The 15,956-nt window shown below is 37.3% G+C and overlaps 1 protein-coding gene across 1 annotated transcript in view; it reads left to right on the top strand.

The window, feature by feature from the left end:
- The window catches only part of LOC122716709 (glutamate receptor ionotropic, NMDA 2B-like), a 107,917-nt gene that overhangs the window by 62,501 nt on the left and 29,460 nt on the right, over nucleotides 1-15,956 (top strand). The gene's annotated exons all lie outside the window — the stretch shown is intronic.

Raw genomic sequence — 15,956 nt, 5'->3', positions numbered from 1 at the left:
AGACAAGTGAAGTCCTTATAGTCGAATGCAGTAATGGATAAAGTTAGAAATAATGTTACTTGCATAGGCTACTTCGATAATTTATCGTTCAAAACATAATAATAATTACAAATAATTAATAGTGTAAATATGAAAAGTGGATCAATTATAAAAATTATAACTATAAATGTTATTCGAGCATTTTAATAAATAATTATTTAAAGTAACTTTACTCGAAATTTTTAACTAGTTACTTTTTCCACGAGTTAATGCTCTGGTCAAATAAGTAATATAAAGACTTTATGAACAGAGTGGCACAAATAACAAATAATAGACACTTTTCTTTCTTCTTATCTTATACTTTCAAAATTTATTAGAATAACGATAGTCCAAGATTTTTTTCTTTTTCTTCCTCTTTCAAACATTTTTCACAACTCGACAAAATTTATAAAAATATTATATTAAAATTTATAAAAATATTTCGTATACCACGAAATTTTAGCCTCCAACGAAATCAACCTTCTTTCAATTCTCTTTAAAATTTATTAGACAAGAATAATCTCCTAACTTTTCCTTCCTCTTTCAAACATTTTTCACAACTTGACAACAAAATTCATAAAAATCCTACACCACGAAAATCTTTTCCACCAACGATTAGCTTCCTAATTTTAGCCTCCAACGAAACCAACCCTCTTCCAAAATTTATTAGACAAGAATAATCTCCTAACTTTTCCTTTTTTCTTCCTCTTTCAAACATTGTTCACAACTCGACAAAATTCATAAAAATCGTACACCACGAAATTTTAGCCTCCAACAAAATCAACCCTCTTCCAAAATTTATTAAACAAGAATAACAAGACAGTCTCCCAAGACTTTTCTTTTCTTCTTTCTCTTTCAAACGTTGTTCAATAAAATTCATAAAAATCGTACACCACGAAATTTTAGCCTCCAAAATCAACCCTCTTCCAAAATTTATTAAACAAGAATAACAAGACAATCTTTTCTTTTTTTCTTCCTCTTTCAAACGTTGTTCAATAAAATTCATAAAAATAATACACCACGAAATTTTATCCTCCAATTTTAGCCTAAAACCAACCCTCTCCCATTAAGAATTAATCTGCTCACGGTCAGGAACTGATAACTGACAAACCCAAGGATACCATCTATCCTTGATTCATCCGATTTCCTCGTGCACACGATCATCCCATCTAAGAACTAATCTCCACCTCCCGGAATCTTCCACGCGGAGGCAGAGGTGGCGGCAGGTTAACCACGATTAGAGGAGAAAAGCCGATTCGAGGCATGGTTTCCTTACATAATTCTGTCCAAGAACTAACGAAGAAAAAGTATTCATTCACCGATAATTGAATCCTTGCGATTGACCAATTCAGATCTCATCCCCTCCTGGTTGAGGACGAAGAGGTGTAAGGGGGTGAGAGGGGGTGTAAGGGGGTATCGTTTCCTCTCAACTCGCGAGAAAGAAAGGGGTGGGCAGCTTAAAGGGGTGTATTAAAAGATTATCGTGGAGGATAAAAATTCTCGAGCAGAAATTATAACGCGATACTGCAAGCGATTTAGAGACATTTCAGGCATGGAGATTCAATTGAGATTCTACTGCGATGGCCCGATAAAGCTTCTCGCTTCGTGTTCCTTCAGAGAAAGATACGGAAAAGATACGATTCGAGAGAATTTTGTTGTCGCGATATTGTTGTCGGACGAAAAGATTCTTTCGAATACAGTGCGCTTTTTTTCTTCCCCCTCCTCTATCCCAAGGTTGAAATGGAGGAGGGCGGTCCGTTCCACTCGAGTTGCGGCCGAGTTCATCAAGAGATCGTTGAAAACAAGTGGAAGAAGGACCTCTTGTTCCACCGGATTTCAGAGAAATGCGATCCTTGGATTTTGAATTCCCTGGTTTTATTTATGGATAGAAGGTAATATTAATGCGATTTTTCGATTTAGAATTTTGTGAAAAAAAAAAAGTATCAATCAAATGGAAGGATCGAAGAGAAATTGGGATTGTTGGAATTTTTTTGGTAATTTTAACATACTCGGAATTTCTATTCGTGATATATTTGGAACGTTATATAAAGGAATCGAGAGAAAAATTTTTCGAATTTTGTAAAAACAAGAAAGTATGAAGAAAAGTATCGATCAAATGGATGGATCGAAGAGAAATTGGGACTATTGAAATTTCTTTGGTAATTTCAATATGTTCGCGATATATTTTGGACATTGTGTAGGGAATTCGAGAGAAAAAATTTTCGATTTCGAATTTTGTAAAAACAAGAAAGTATCAAGAAAAATGTCAATCAAACGGAAGGATCGAAGAGAAATTGGGATGGTTGGAATTTCTTTTTGCAATTTGAGACGTTATGTAGGGGAAAGAAAAAATTTCCGATTTTGAATTTTGTAAGAAAGTATCAAGAAAAGTATCAATCAAATAAAAGGATCGAAGAGAAATTGTGCTAATTTCAACATATTCGCGATATATTTGGGACGTTATATAAAGAATTCGAGAGAAAAATTTTTCGAATTTTGTAAAAACAAGAAAAGTATCAATCAAAGTATCGATCAAATGAAAGGATCGAAGAGAAATTGGGATTGTTGGAATTCGCGATATATTTTGAACATTGTGTAGGGAATTCGAGAGAAAAAATTTTCGATTTTGAATTTTGTAAGAAAGTATCAAGAAAAGTGTCAATCAAATGAAAGGATCGAAGAGAAATTGGGATTGTTGGAATTCGCGATATATTTTGGACGTTGTGTAGGGAATTCGAGAGAAAAAATTTTCGATTTCGAATTTTGTAAAAACAAGAAAGTATCAAGAAAAATGTCAATCAAACGGAAGGATCAAAGAGAAATTGGGATCGTTGGAATTTCTTTGGTAATTTCAATATGTTCGAGATATATTTGAGACGTTATGTAGGGGAGAGAAAAAATTTTCGATTTTGAATTTTGTAAGAAAGTATCAAGAAAAGTTTCAATCAAATGAAAGGATCGAAGAGAAATTGGGATCGTTGGAATTCGCGATATATTTGGGTTGATACGTTATGTAGGGAATTCGAGAGAAAAAATTTTTCGAATTCCATTTCCAGAAATTTCTGATAACAACGGTATACACGTGTAATTGATTCGCGCATTGATTGACGTATCTCCATCACCGTCCCATCCACCAGGTACTTTAACACCTGGATCTGTGCTTAGACAATTAGCACGCTCTACTGTATTTCCTCAGTGTGTGTACTCACTGGCCGGTCAATAGTATTCCGCCGAGTCTGATCAAACAAGTAGTATAACCTCGTATTTAGTCGAGCGCGACAACTGATTGGACGCGATCGCGATTTGGACAGCTGCGAAAAATCTTTTATTTTACGCGACTAATTAAAAAGATATTACTTGAGATGTTACTTCACTTTTATTCGCAATTTTGTTGTAATTGACAATTAATCTATTCTTTCAACGCGAAGATATTTACGATTTTTTTCTTTTTTAACTCGATTTATAATTCCTTGTGAAAATAACCGACGGGTAGCCTAGTTATAATTCTACAATTCGATGCATATTCCTGTCCAAGATTGTATCTTGACAACGTCAGTTCGTTCGATCTCTCATTCTTGTCCGAATTATCGATGGAAGCTCGGCTCCATCGTGTTATTCGCAATAAAATTACACGGATTTCGAAATATACGTAAACGAAGATGTGGAGATACGGTTGAAATCACACGTTCAACAAAATCGATATTAAACTCGAGTATATATATATAAATTCAATGGTCGGCTACGTACCGCTTCATCTCGAATGATATCGGTAAATCTAAATCAGATTAATGACCGATTTCGATGAATGTATTCGAAATGTATTCTCGACACGACATCGTTTCAACAAATTTTTCTTGCGTATATCAAAAATTGAATATAATATTCTTCTCTGTAAGAGAAAAAATTTTTTCGAAATCCTGGAAAACGAGATTCTGGAAACGAAATAAGCTCGGTCTGGATTACGAGGAATTAAGAATATCGATATTTTCCGATACGATACGATCTCGTTCGAAAACACGAATCGAACATTTCACAGAGAGAAATGTTCTCGTTTCAAAACTTTTCCGACTTACGGTTCTGACAGCAAACCAGAGCGCGTTACGTTTTCACGGATACGAGATGTGGTTTACGATCCTCCTATATCTCGCCATATTATTTTTCATAACGAACGAACATCGTATTCTATGGAATTATTAATTCATTGCGATATTTGCTTTAATTAATATAATTGTATAAATGGATATCGAGGGAAATTTCCTTAAAAGGAAAAGGAAGGAAGGAAGAAAAAAAGTCGCACGAAAATTAAAAACTGGAGGGCGGAATTCATTTAAATTGGAAAGACCCGAAGTAATGGCATTCTAGGGGAAAACAAAATTAATTCTGCGAAACTACCGCCACCGAATACTCAGAGCTTTTACTCCGTTTAAAATTAAACCATAATTTCAGAAACTACACAAATTAAAATCTCTTCCGAAATTGTTCTCCGACATCTTGCGTCTTCTTGAGATTCTATTCGCAACAAAGATGTATCAAAGACTTGGGTCCTTTCGAAATCGCGTTTCGCGGATTCGCCTTGCGAAAATTTCGGGTTACGAGAGAAGGGCGCATGCGCGAAAGATTGCGCGCGAAAAACGAACGATGAATCGGGTAAACGTTAATAACCGCAAAATTTAATGGTAACAATTCGTTAAAATTATCCAATGGAGGAGAATTATCCTCGTTAATGCTCGTAAGTTTGTATTAATTTGCAAACTTGGTAATAACGTAATGTACAGGTTCTCGAGTAATGTTCTCGAGTAATACTGGTGGTACACGAGAGACAGATTGTATTCAAAAGTTTATCGTTAACGATATACGAATGCTTTAATTCTGATCGATCACGGTATAAGGTTTAAATTTGATTAGAAAATTGAGTATTACAAGATATTTGGTCTTAACAATATCTCGGTGTTATTCAAGGAATCTAAATAGTTTCGATCGATATTCCTCCAGCTTAAGTCATCCAGGTTTATCTCGGTTCCACCGTGCCACGCAGATAGGCAAATCGATCGTAATCCGTCGGTTTGCTGACTCCGCACAGAGGGGGATCTTACAAGTTGCAAGAGCCGTGTTAAGAGGAGTAACAGAGTGAAAATGAAGGTACCGCTGCTACACGGGTATAATTTCGAACATTCTACTCGAACTTCAACGTTTACCGTCAAATCAAACTTTCAATTACGCTCGATTGCTACGAGGAGGAGACTGTAATTTAAACAAACCCGCTTTCCGATTCATTGTCTTCTCACTCTCGTTAAAAAAGCCGAGAAAAATATCGAGTTAATTCTTAACGCTCCCTCCCCCCTCTAAGTAACAATATCAAAAATCAAAATTGAAGATAAGAAACGAAAGATAAAATTAGAAGTAAAATATTACGTAGAGAGATTCATTCATATCTTATAGCTATCATTCTGTGTATAAAATTCGTAGCTCTCTCTTTCTCTCTCTCTCTCTCTCTCTCTCTCTCTCTCTCTACGTAGAAATATCGGGTAGCAGGTGGTAACACGGTTACCGTATCTAATTTCCACGCGCTCGAGACAGAAACTAAGCGTCGATTGCAATAGGCGAGTTCTAACGAGGCACCAGCGACCAGCCGTTTCCCAGCTCGCATCACGGTTCCCACGAAGTCGTCACTCACCTCCATAAAACGAATTAAGTTCTTCTCGTTAAAAGAAATACACCAATTTCTCTCCCGTTCCGTTCGTATCGCCCGGACGGAACAAATAAACGTGGCAATTAAACCCGGGTGATATATTTTCCGCTTCGTTAATAACGCTCGATTCATTCGACGTTATAACCGAGTAATAATCCGTATATATAAACCTAGGTTAAGTTAATTGACTGTCTTCTTATAATCAAGTTATTACGGTGGAAATTTATCTCCCGTGTTGACTCGCGTGTCAAAGTAGAGAAGAATACGCGAATAATAAATAGAATTAACGAATTGTTATTTTCACTCGTAACATAACCTATATACGTACCTATATTAGCTTCTAATGAATATCGTCATCGTTCGGTAACAATCGAACTTTGGATAAAACGTATCGAAAGTGTTATTAAAAGATAATCTTTGAAAACTTTTATTTCGATCGTACATGATGACGAAATCGCACTTTCTCTCGAGAGAAAAACTTGGCTCGCTATCGCTCTGCGAAGCGAACTTGGCTACTCGTGTTGGCAATTACGCGACTGCAGCGCCATAGGGAATTCGGCAGAGATCGAAACAAGAATAGAGATATCCTCGATACCGGTGGCTCTCGCGTCGTATTTTCTTCTATGGTTAAACCGGGGATAAGGTTGGCACAATTTTCGTTCGCGTGTTTCGCTCTATTCGTTCCGTTGCAACCTTCTGCCTTCTCCCTCTTGTTGTTGTGGAGGCTGATTCCGTTGTTTGATTACTTATGTACGTACGTACGTATGTACGTATAGCCATGTTTACCGGAGAGACGAGAGTCGGGTTTAGGAGTTCGCATTTGCCAACGAATCGTTGGAAATGGGTTCGTTACGTGGGTCGAGATTATTGCTTCTCGTTCAGATTGTTTATCGTTGTATTTGACACGTTGTAATCGGTGATGGGGAAAATTTATATATAGTTGAAGTTACGAATAAACTTATAATCGGAAATAATTGAGGTTACATCATCATCAAAATCATCAATTATAATACGAATAAATGTTATTTAAACATTTTAACAAGTAATTAACAGGGTAACTTTATTCGAAATTTTTAGTGTTTAACTTTTTCAAAAACAAATTAATGCCAACTCTGTAATAGATGTAGACTACTCAACGATTCTAGAAATTGCTATAAGTATATTTAAGCTCGCTTAAAATATTTTTTATTTAAAAAAGAGACTATATACAGGATGATAAGTTTTATAATAATACGCAACGACAAGGATAGCCTTATAAACTTTAAGCTTCATAATCCAAAGAGATAATATCAACTTCTCTCTTCCATCTTCATTCCCTTTTTTTTTCTTTAAAAACTGTATTAACCTAGAAAAGGAAGAAGAAGTAGAAGTAGAAGTAACAGAAGTTTAACATCGATTTATAATCACTTTATATCATATTGCTTAACTTTTCGTCCGACCCTTGCTCCCTCACCTCCCTTTCATCCAGATCACGACCTAAGACGACTAAAAAAAAAAAAAAAAGGGAGGGAGGGAAGATAAATCTTCGTAAAGAAAACTATCGTCCAATTTAAACTTCATTAACGTTGGATGGAAAGATGTTAACGAAGAAATTTCAAATTCACACAGAAACTGTAATTTTTAGTAATTAAACGAGATTTTCATTTATCTTGTTATCGGCTGGTATGGATAGAACTCCATTAGAAGCAACGAGTTGGATGGAAATTAAATAGAGAGATACGTGTCTATTGTCGTTTCGAATTGGGAATTTCGAGAATGAACTCTCTCACTTGCGAATAACCTAGCACTTTCCTCACCTAGTGGTGGAAACCAGAAATAGTTTCCGCCCTGTGACACCGCGCATGTAAATTTTCCACGTGACCAGCATCTTCAACTCGTACTGCACTCCCCCTACGAGAGAGTTTACGTGTTTCAAAGATTTCCATTAACGATCTCGCGAGAAAGATAACTCGATCTTGAAGCAATTCTCCGGTAATATTTTCCTCGATAAGAAACACCGTGGTAACCGATATTATTCAATGATGGGGAATAAAAGAATAGAATAGAATAGGAAAAATAGTCGAGGAGAAGGAAAACAGAAAGGATGGAAGAAAAAGGAAAATTCGATCATAGAGAGAGAGAGAGAGAGAGACAGGCAAATTGGAAAACGAAGGAGAGCGACGAAGGAGAGAGCGAAAGGAAGGAAAAACAAGGATCGGCGAGTGGTTGCTCGGTTGATAGGTTCCCGTAATTACCAATTAACGTGGAATTACACGGCCCTCCCCGAGTTGACGAAAATCTCAATAATTAGCCTCGTTGTGATTCTGACGCCCCAGATACTCGCACGAAATTATCGGGCTTAATTGAGGCCTCCGTAATTGCTTCCAGCCAATCTTATCGCGAACTTTCCCCCTCTCGCTCGTAATCACTTTCTCCAGATCTACACGAAATCGCCATTTTTGTCGTGGAGAGACGCGTTTCTTTTTCCCCCTTTTTACCGAATTTTTCGATCTCGTCGTTGTCGTTGCGTGAAAAATATCTTTGATTTAACGAGTTTTTTTCTTTTTTTTTTTCTTTTCGATGAAATAAAATTCGCTCGGATAGGAGATCGGGGAGGGAAATTTATTTGTTCAAGCGCGTATATTATTTTCCGATGGCGACGATAAATGAATATTTTACGCAAAATACCGGTCGATTTAAATAAAATTATTGAATTTTGAAGATATAAATTGATATTTATCCCCGCTCGTTTGAATTCGAAAGCATTCGTCCGAATTACGAACGGAAAATTAAAATGTCTATTTTTAATTTGTTTCTTATTGTCTTCCCGATTTTACGATCGCGATTTGAAACTCGGTTCGAGGCTCCGTCGACGACGAGAAAGGATCTCCAAGATAAAAATAAAATTGCACGGGTTCGTTTCTTCTTTTCCAGCCAGTCTTCCCAGGAATAATTCTCGTTCGTACGAAGGCAAGAAGCAATCACGATATCCCTCTCTCGACAATTAATCACAACACACCTCGCAAGTTCCTCTCGTGTCTCGAATAATCTCGTGGAAAGGGGGAAAAGAGTAAGAATAAAAATAATAAAAAAAAAAAAATGTTCGTCTTCCTCCATCGAAATTATTAATATTACTCGTCTCTTATAGATAGTGATAAACTCCGTGATTCTCGTGTACATTCGATATTTTGTATACATACTCGTATAAGAAGAAAAAAAAAGAAAGAAACTTTTCCAAGGAAGAAAAGAAGAAAGAAGAGGAGGAGAAAAGAAAACGAACCCTCGTTGAACTGTTTTGAAAGATGGCGCGCAAAACGCAACGACAATTCGAGTGCTCGATTCCGTTCAATCGTCGCGCGCGATACAAACCTCGAACGATCTAAAAAATACACATATATATATCTCACAGTATCTGATATAACGAATCTTCGAATTGATTTCCTCTTCGAATTGATTTCCTCTTCGAATTGATTTCCTCTTCGAATGGCTAGAGTGCGGAAAAAATATGGCGCTCGCCGTTCTTATCCTCTTCTCGAGTCGAACTGCTCGTAGATCGCTAGTCGAAATAAAATCGAAATAAAATCGAAATAAAAGAAGAAGAAAAAGAAGAAGAAGAAGAGTTTATCCTTATCCTTATATGGAGATTGTTGCATCGAAAGTGAAGTGAAGGATCGAGAATGGACGTTGCCGCGTTCTCTCGCTCCTCCTGAGCGAAGGAGAGGAGGAGGAGGAGGAGGAGGAGGAAAGATGCGGGTGGAGATCCTCGCGATCCTCGGCGCGCTCGTCGCCTCCGCCGATTGCGGCTGGAGATCGACGATCCCAGAGTCGAAGCTCGCGTCGAGAAGATGGAACGGCACGTCCCCCGAGATGACGATCGGCCTGATCGTCCCCCACACGAATTTCGGGAGGAGGGAGTACACCAAGGCCGTGAATCGCACGGTGGGCGGATTGCGCAAGAGCTACGGGAGGAGCAAGGGGCAGAGCAAGGGGCAGAGCAAGCTGTACAGCTTCTTGGATAAGTATAACTTCACCCAGCACTCGGTCGAGCTCAGCATGATGAGGCTCACCCCCAGCCCGACAGGTAAAGTAAGCCGGTATTTCTTTTTTTTCTTTTTTTCCCCCTTTCCTCAAATTTCAAAATTCCCTTTCGAACTCCATCTTCTCACTGCGCTTCCTCACTCGAGGAATATTCGGATGATCGATTATTTTTTATTTACGTGATATATATGTGTTAGAAGTAACCTGACTTTTATTTTCCACAGTTCGAGTGTAACTTGATATAATAATTTATGGGCATGGTTTTCCTAAGTTTCTTTAATTTAAACAAAGATGAGGGCCACGTTGTGCGAGTTATCCTTGCAAACCTTCTCAGTGTAAATTTTTGCAAGGAAAAACCCAAGGCTCGAGACAGTGTTGAGTTGGATAGCTGCAAAGAGTTGAAGTCAGTCAGAGCTCGAAATATAAACGAATATATAACTCTATGATAGTAGATGGTCCTTTAAGCAGTTTAGACACCCCATTTGTGCAATATTCGAAGTCAAATTTAACAGACGGGTTACACGATTTACGTAAGATTTATATAAGACAGATTTTATCCCGTTCACAACAGGTAATTAATAATTTTAATCACACGGGAAATAATATCAACGAGGATTTAATTTCAATTTTTAAACACGTAAAACGTGTGAAATAATATACGTGTCGTGTTCATCAGCACGATGAACCAGGATGAAAAGATGATCGAAATGTGGTATATTCCCTGGGAACTGAACAACCCCGTTATTATCCCCGCATCTTCCCCGTTTCTTCCATCCCTCTCCCGTTTCCTCGCCGAAAATAACCGGGAGTCATAAAGAATTCATTTCGCAGGTGGAACACGAACGAATGTGTTTCGCAATATTTCCACGCGGCGGACTCGAAAACAGGGCGATATTGCCCCCGCTTTAATCTTCGTTCGCGTCCCTGGACGAAACACGTGGCCGTCACGCACCGAAGAAGAAGAATTCCTTTCCCTTCGAATTAATCCTGCAAAGTCCTTCGAAATAAATTTGTTAAGACGTTTAAAGAATTAAAGAATTTCTTTCCCTTCGAATTAATCCTGCAAAGTCCTTCAAAATAAATTTATTAAGACGTTGCTATTAAAGAATTCCTTTTCCTTCGAATTAATCCTGCAAAGCAAGTCCTCCAAAATAAATTTGTTAAGACGTTTCTATCAAAGAATTCCTTTCCCTTCGAATTAATCCTGCAAAGTCCTTCGAATTAATTCTGCAAAGCAAGTCCTCCAAAATAAATTTGTTAAGACGTTTCTATCAAAGAATTCCTTTCCCTTCGAATTAATCCTGCAAAGCAAGTCCTCCAAAATAAATTTATTAAGATGTACACGTTTCTATTAGCTCGATACGTGGTTCGTTTTGCGAATACGTTTCTGGGGCTAGGCGTTTTCTTCGTGTGTGTTTAATAGTAAAATTTATTACAAAGTTCGGTTCGAAGAAGACGATCGAAAGTTCACGCGTTAATGAAGGTTTATGTTTAGATTCACGAGGTTGCGAAGTTCTGATGATAGAAAGGATTCCCAGGTTCTGAAAGTTCTCAGTAGCTAAAACTTTCCACGGTAATCGAGATTAAAAATTTTCCAATTGAATTTAATTTTATTTTCTCTTTTTAATACGAAAAAATGAACTAGTGGAAAATGAAGTAAAAATTCGAAGCTTTCTTCTTCTTTTTTTGTTAAACTAATCTTGTTTAATTTCGATCCTGGGGCTATATGTAATAAAATTGATTTATTAGAAAACTGAGGCTGTCGAAAATAAAGTTCATATGCAAATTAAGATTTACGTTTATCACGAAGTTCTAAAGTTCGAACAATTCTGATGATCGAAAGATACAAACCTTCCATGGTAATTCGAGATTAAGTTTTCCAATTAAATTTCCTCTTTTTATTTCAATTCTGAAAAATGAACTAAAACTTCGAAGCCTTCTTTTTTTTTTTTTTTTAAATTAATCTTGTCCAACTCCAACCCATTCCTAGAGCTACGTATAAAACGTAATAAACTTGATTTATTACAAAATTTGTTGTCAACGAATTCTATTCCAAGACATTTACTCATCATCATAAATTCACAAATTTCAAACAATTCTCGAAAGATTTCAGAGCTCTTCCACAGCTCTGATGTTCAAAAACTTCTCCCAAAACCCTCTCCATTTCGCGGGTTTTGAATGAAGCACGCGATAACGCTATGGACCTTGAGTGACACCCCTCAATCCAAGGAAAATTCCTAGAACGAGACTCTACGCTCACAGAACTTCAGAAAACCGAGAAGACTCGATTCTTCTCGATGCCTTCTCGAGAAAACTGATCCCGAGACAATGCTGAAAGGATCCTCTTCTTCGAGAAACTGCGAAACTTGTTCGAAACGGAATATGTTTCTTTCTTCCAATTCTGCTGCAAATATTATTATCATATAGGAATATAGTGGCGTGTGTAAAATCGTGTTCTCGAGAACACGTTTTTTAGGGAAAAGTGATGCGGGAACAACGTTGAAAACACGGCTCGACGTGTTCCCTCATTCTGAATCCGGAGGCGTTTTCATCCACCTGTAGCTCCTAGTCTGTCAGTTTCTCGAGTGAGCATCCACTTCGATGTCACTTCGTTCCCTGCTCCTCTTCCTCCATCGATCGATTACGTTCGATCCTCCAAGACGGATCGCCTTCGATCGATCGATCGATCGATCGATCTTGTTTCGAAAAAGTGGTAGGTTGACGAGGGATCGTTCGAGGTATGCGAGATTCGTTTCGATGCGCTTTCCAATATTTTTTTTTTTTTTCAAGACACATATCCGTGACCGTCGTGGTGTTTCGTATATATTCTTTTTCGATTAACTTTCCAATCAACCAGTCTCGACCAGGATTCTCTCCTCCCTTGCAAAACCGTTCGACGTCCAATTCGCCCTGGATCGCGAATTCTCTGGATAATCGATGTCGCCAGTCACCCTCGAAACGTCGCCTCAAATTTCTCGTCGCGTTGCTCTTCGAAAAAAAAAAAAAAAAAAAACGGTAATCGAAAAGTTTTTTGCGCTCCTTTGCTTTATTCTCCTTGATTGCGGCGTACGTCAAAGTGAAAAATCGATTGGCCCAAAAATTCATTGGAAAATTCGATGGAGAATAAAAAATTTATCCTCCATTTTCGTTCGTTCTTCCCGACAAAATTCGAAGTTTCGCGTTCTTTTTTTAGAGATTCACAAATGGAATTATATTGTCAATGATACGCGGCAAGAGTTGTATATATAAAGAGTAGAAAATGAAATGAGCTTCCGAATCAAACTTGCTTGTTTTTTAGAAAACAAGCTTGTCTTGTAAACGGTCGAAAAAGAGGATAAATTCGATAAACTTCTCGTTTCGAACGGTTTCGTTCGGGTCGATGAGAGGATAAAGCGATTTAGCGGTTCGCCACTCGTCGTCCATTTAATTCCATTAATAATTCGATCCCTTTTGTCGTCGTAGCTCTTGCGAGTCGACACTCTTCGCCCCTTCGTGGCTTCGTTCGACTCGAATCGAATCGAATCGAACGAGATTATATCCACCTTCAACGCTCTGCACATTCAGGTATTTAGATATTCCTTTGAGTCTCGACGACAGCTTTCCCATTGTTTACTGCAAGATGCGGCGGTCAAATCGATTTTCAATTCTCTCGAATATTTTTCTCTCATCGAAATCCGATCGAATCGAGCCTTTATTCTTGCTAAATTTCGTTTACATCTTCGATTAACAAGAGCTTTATATTTCTTATATTGAGAAATGTTAAGTCAACTTGTACTTCAAAACGGAGAGATATTCGACCTTAAATTCCTCCAAAACTATGATCCCAGAACAATTGTCTTCAATTGTCAGTTAAGTTCAGAATTGAGACAATCGTGACGAAAGTATAATAAAAGTTTCGCCCTAAGTTTAGAAGCTCTAAAAAAAGGTGAAGATGAATTTGATTTCCAATGAATTGTTGAGATCGATCGTATTCGTTAAGGAATTAATGAAAGCTGTGATGAAGATAACGATACAGTGTCAAGTGTAAATCACAATATCGATGCCCCACAACATTTTAATAATTCAATATATTCGTGAGGAAATCTAATAATTTCACGTATTATCTGTAAGATACTCGTATGCGCAGAATCATTTCGAGTTGATTCGAAGCTGGACAAGCAACGGTGCCTTCTCGAGCAAAATTTTCCAAAATTTGTAAATTGTTTTTTATTATTTATTTATATATATACGATTCACTCGACAAAATCGGTAAAATATCGGTTATTGCTGGCGAGTCGATCGGCGAAACTCGATCTTTTATTTTCGTCCGATCAGCCGAAGAATCGTTTCGAATTAATTCGCAAAGAATCAAAGACAAGCAACGGTATCTTCTCCAGCAAAATTTTCCAAAATTCGTAAATTATTTTGTATTATTTGTTCCGTTTATTCGATTCACTCGACGAAACTCGATCTTTCGTTTTCAACCGATCAATCAAAGAATCGTCTCGAATTTCGCAGAAAACAAGCGACGGTATCTGCTCGAGCAAAATTTTCCAAAATTCGTAAATTATTTTGTATTATTTGTTCCGTTTATACGATTCACTCGACGAAACTCGATCTTTCGTTTTCGACCGATCAACCGAAGAATCGTCTCGAATTTCGCAGAAGACAAGCAACGGTGTCTTCTCGAGCAAAATTTTCCAAAATTTTCCAAAATTTTCCAAAATTTATAAATTGTTTTGTGTTATTTATTCCGTTTATACGACTCACTCGACAAAATCGGTACAACATCGGTTATTGCTGGCGCGTCGATCGGCAAAACTCGATCTTTCAGCCGAAGAATCGTCTCGAGTTGATTCGCAAAAGAGAAGCAACGGTGTCTTATCGAGCAAAATTTTCCAAAATTTGTAAATTATTTTTTATTATTTATTTATATATATACGATTCACTCGACAAAATCGGTAAAATATCGGTTATTGCTGGCGAGTCGATCGGCGAAACTCGATCTTTTATTTTCGTCCGATCAGCCGAAGAATCGTCTCGAGTTGATTCGCAAAGAATCGAAGACAACGGTGCTTTCTCAAAATTTTCCAAAATTATTTTATATTATTTGTTCCGTTTATACGATTCACTCGACGAAACTCGATCTTTCGTTTTCGACCGATCAACCGAAGAATCATTTCGAATTAATTCGCAAAAAATCGAAGACAAGCAACAATATTTTCTTGAGCAAAATTTTCTAAAATTTTCCAAAATTTGTAAATTGTTTTGTATTTGTTCCATTTATACGATTCACTCGACGAAACTCGATCTTTCGTTTTCAACCGATCAACCGAAGAATCGTTTCGAATTTCGCAGAAGACAAGCAACGGTGTCTTCTCGAGCAAAATTTTCCAAAATTTTCCAAAATTTTCCAAAATTTATAAATTATTTTGTATTATTTATTCCGTTTATACGACTCATTCAACAAAATCGGTACAATATCGGTTATTGCTGGCGCGTCGATCGACGAAACTCGATCTTTTATTTTCGTCCGATCAGCCGAAGAATCGTCTCGAGTTGATTCGCAAAGAATCGAAGACAACGATACTTTCTCGAGCAAAATTTTCCAAAATTTGTAAATTGTTTTGTATTTGTTCCATTTATACGATTCACTCGACGAAACTCGATCTTTCGTTTTCGACCGATCAACCGAAGAATCGTTTTGAATTAATTCGCAAAGGGTCGAAGATAAGCAACGGTGTCTTCTCGAGCAAAATTTTCCAAAATTTGTAAATTGTTTTTTATTATTTGTTTATACGATTCACTCGACGAAACTCGATCTTTCGTTTTCGACCGATCGAATTAATTCGCAAAAAATCGAAGACAAGCAACGATTTCTTGAGCAAAATTTTCCAAAATTTTCCAAAATTTTCCAAAATTTATAAATTGTTTTGTATTATTTATTCCGTTTATACGACTCACTCGACAAAATCGGTACAATATCGGTTATTGCTAGCGCGTCGATCGGCGAAACTCGATCTTTTATTTTCGTCCGATCAGGCGAAGAACGTTGCTAATCACGCGGCGAAATTTACACGCGGATATCGAGAAAAGTTTGGCACGGATGTTGGAAATTTTCGAGGGGATGTCACGTTCGCCTCTTGCCACAAGCCTCGCCAAATCGTTTCGTAACAAGCGCTTGTTAAAGTAACGAGAAATATATATATAAGATAGGCAAAAGGTGAGAAAAGTTTCTCTATTTTATATTTCT

The sequence above is a fragment of the Apis laboriosa genome, unplaced genomic scaffold (assembly GCF_014066325.1).
Source record: "Apis laboriosa isolate Shangri-la unplaced genomic scaffold, ASM1406632v1 scaffold47_cov149, whole genome shotgun sequence".
Lineage (NCBI taxonomy): Eukaryota > Metazoa > Arthropoda > Insecta > Hymenoptera > Apidae > Apis > Apis laboriosa.
This window is presented reverse-complemented; position numbering and strand designations above follow the sequence as displayed.